The 3,747-nt window shown below is 45.2% G+C and overlaps 1 long non-coding RNA gene across 1 annotated transcript; it reads right to left on the reverse strand.

Annotated features, from left to right (window-relative positions):
* Positions 1-909: 909 nt before the first annotated feature.
* On the reverse strand, positions 910-2,730 carry LOC142481342 (uncharacterized). Its single transcript, XR_012795752.1, has 3 exons — positions 2,644-2,730; positions 2,002-2,099; positions 910-1,013 (listed from the first exon to the last, which is right to left on the reverse strand). It is a non-coding gene; the product is annotated as an uncharacterized LOC142481342 (long non-coding RNA).
* Between the last annotated feature and the right edge of the window lie 1,017 nt (positions 2,731-3,747).

A 3,747-nucleotide genomic window follows, 5' to 3' on the forward strand; every position in this document is an offset into this window, starting at 1 on the left:
ATAGGAGGATAGCATTGTAAGAGTTAATAAGATTGTTAGTTTAAGCGGAAAGAGAGAGAGAGCAGAGAGGTTAGAGTAGATGTCAGAGGAGAGTTTAATTAAGCAGAGGCAAATCAGTGGGACAGGTAAGATGGGGTGAGGGGAATGACTGATTGTGAATGATGAGAGCAGAAGAGGTCATGTACAACTAGAGCCTTGTTAGTCAGAGAACGGACATTCCAGATGGCATAGGAGAAGGGAAGAGAAAAGTAAGGAAAGGAATGTGGATTACATTAGATAGGTTAACACTCTTAGCAGGGAGGCAGAGGCAGGGAGGCCCGATGTGTATATGAGCAGGTTCAAGATTATAAGAGATATCCCACACATCAGCAAACATAGAAGGAGACACAGAGATAGGTGTAGAGAGAGACAGAGATAGCTCTATGTAGAGAGAGAGGGACGTAGAGAGAATGAGACAGATAGGCGCAGAGAGAGGGGGCGCAGAGAGAGGAGGCGCCAAAAGAGGGGGCGCAGAGAGAGGGGGCACAGAGAATAGGATATTAAAGAGTGCTTTTCATTGAGCAGTGCAGAAATAGCTGCAATAGAGGTCTGTACAAATGGTGCAGTGTGTAGACACATGCAAAGGTAGGGGAAGGAAAGAGGAGAACATGTGGATAAAAGCAGGAGTGTGGAAGTTAGAGAAATTAGAAAAGTTTAACAGAGGAGTGAGGAAACAGCAAGCAGAAAGAACAAGAGAGAGGTTACATTGGGATGACGTTCTGTGGTAAAGAGAAAATGCTAGGAGAGAGCTTTCAAATATTAGAGGACATGAATTGAGGCAGCAAATGTATAAATCAAAACCTGAGGGGGAGGTATAGCACGAAAGCTTGCACAGCAGATTATAGTCTTAATGTTGCGTGTACCTGTCAGGGTATTCAAGAAGTTAAATTCTCACAAGTGCAGAGTTCATGATGAAATGCTGAATCTAGTCCCCCTCCAATTTAATTTTAATATAACTTTTCCATTCTTCATTACTGCAAAAAGCAAACAAAACAAAACCACATTGCATTACTATTTTCAAAATGGATTGAATGGCATATTCAACAGTGACTGTGTGATGCCAATATTCCCCACTCACTCGTAGTGAAGCACATATTGTACTAGTGTTGAAAGTAGGCCGGTAGAGTCAGGTACGCAGTACTGATAAAACAATAAGTGCCCGTCGTAAGTACCAGCTCCGCAACAGTGCGGGCATCACATTAGTGACGTGGATGAACATATATGGATAAGCCCATATTAAGGCATCACGTGACCAGAGCCGTCACTGACTGGGTATACGTAAAGACGCAGGGAGATGCAAGGAAAGGGAGGGAGAGAGACAGGGAGAAGATGTGAAACGGAGGAAGGCACGGATGGAGGGAGTTCTTCCGAGCTTCTGCGGGCCTCTCTCTTTCACTGGTGCATGCCGGGAGCTGGTCCCAACATCCACAAAGTGTGTGTGTATTATTGGTTGTATTTTATGGGGGTAGGAGGGTAGTGTGTATATTGTGTGTGTGGGAGTATTATATTGTGTGTAGAGGTGCAGAGGAGAGTACTAGATTGTGTATCTTGTGTAAGGGTGTTGTGTATATTGTGTTTGGAGCTATAATATTATTGGGGAGATTAGTATTGAGGAGGTATTATAGTGTGTATTGTGGGGAGTATTAGTGTGTGTATTGTTTGTGGGTGACAGATGCTGGGGGTATGCAGCAATCCCTGCACTGAGGTCCGAGGCGGCTCTGCATCGCTCGCACGCACTGTGGACGACCAAGCATGTGCCCATGATAATCATGGCCTTAGAGGGATGAGTGTGTCAGAGCCTAGAAGGGGTATATATATGATGGAGGAGGGAGGAGGAGGAGGGAGGAGGAGGAGATGATAGCATTGTAAAAGTTAACAAGATAGTTAGTTTAAGCAGAAAGTGAGGAGAGGTTAGAGATACTGCACCGACACACTTTATTCGAGCAAATACCCAGTATGTACCTGGCAGATACCGGGAATGCGCCGCTCCTCACCTCTGACAAGCCCCGTTGCATTTGCCTTCCCAGCCTGGGTTCATGCCTGGCTGACGGGCATCTGATCTGTTAAATGATAATGATTAGGATTTAATAGGCTGCAATGCTTCGCGTGTCTACCAGATGGCATAAATTCATGAATTGTAATGCAGTATATATATATATACTGTGCAGTATTGCAGCCAGCGGGAATAAAATGCTTCAATCCCTGCTTGGAAAATACCTCAATGCACTCGGGCAGAAAACAGTCACAAACCTCAATACACCCGGGTATACCCGAATTCGTGGGACTAGCCGAGCTCGAATAAAGTGTGTCGCCAGTGTAAGGGTAGATGTCAGAGGAGAGAGTTCAATTAAGCTGAGGTATCGAGTAGGACAGGGGTGAGGGGAATGAGAGGTGGTGGATGATGAGAGCAGAAGAGGTCATGTACAAATAGACCTTGTTAGTCAGAGAGCAGTCATTCCAGAGGGCACGTGAGAAGTGAAGAGTAAAGTGAGACATGGAATGTGGATTACATTAGATGGGTTAATACGCTTAGCAGGGAGGTGGAGAGAGAGAGGCAAGAGGCAGAGAGTGGTGCAGGGGTTGAGGAAGAGATGTTGCATGTACCTTATCAGAACATTAAAGAACATCAATTCACACTGGTGCAGAGTTGATGATGAATCCAGTTCACCTCCAATTCAATTTTAACAGAAATGTTTCATTCTTCATTACTGAAAAAAAAGAAAAGTAAAAAACATTTCATTACTATTTTCAAAATGGATTGAATTCCCCCAACAATGACTATGTGTTACCAATATATCCCTCTCAGTCCCACTGCAGCATATACTGTACCAGTGTGAAAGTAGGAAGGTACACAGTACCGGTAAAACAATACGTGCCGGTACTATGCACCATATGAATTATAAGGGGATGTAAATCTCCCAGTCTCTCTCCATATCCGCAACAGAGCGGGCTCCGGTCAGTGGCATGGATGCCCATATATGGGTATGCTCATATTTGGGCATCCCATGTCACTGACCGGAGCCGGCTCTGAGTATAGGGATATATGCGGAGACGCACAGGTGCAAGGAAATGGGAGGAGGCACGGTGAGAAACAGGGAGAGACCACAGGAAGATAGAGGGCAACAACTTCCACAAGGTACTTGTATGGGTATAATTGTTTGTATTTTGTGCAGAGGGGGTAATTTCAGATAAAATACAATTCTCCACCCTCTACGAAACAATTCCACTTTGTTCAGTAAGCCAGAAAGTCTTGGTCCCATGTGGACTGAATTTAATGCAAATAAGGTCCTTAATACACAAGTAAAGAATAAAGTTACTTATTCTCTACTGTAAGAAGTGCCACATTGCCCACTATTTGGGTCCTGTGCCCAGATTGTGACCATGCATGGCAGAGGTGAGATTCCCCCAACTCCAATTTGCTACACTCTCCAAGAGAGATAATTGTGATCAGAGGTGGAACTAGGGGAGGGTGTGAGCAGGGTCACTGCCCAGGGAGTAACCTGACTGGGGGCACGGAAATCTCATTTAGTGCATATGTTGCGGCACTGCATTGATTGACCGGTCAATCTGCACTGCTGCCTGTCACAGTGACATCCTGATCGGGCACTGTGATCAGCTATAGCACTGACCCAGGTGAGATAGTTCAGCACTTTACAAGGAGGGAACAGATGTTGTGGGTGACAGATGCTGGAGGTAGGCCAAGACTGT

This window comes from Ascaphus truei, unplaced genomic scaffold (genome assembly GCF_040206685.1).
Source record: "Ascaphus truei isolate aAscTru1 unplaced genomic scaffold, aAscTru1.hap1 HAP1_SCAFFOLD_2546, whole genome shotgun sequence".
NCBI lineage: Eukaryota > Metazoa > Chordata > Amphibia > Anura > Ascaphidae > Ascaphus > Ascaphus truei.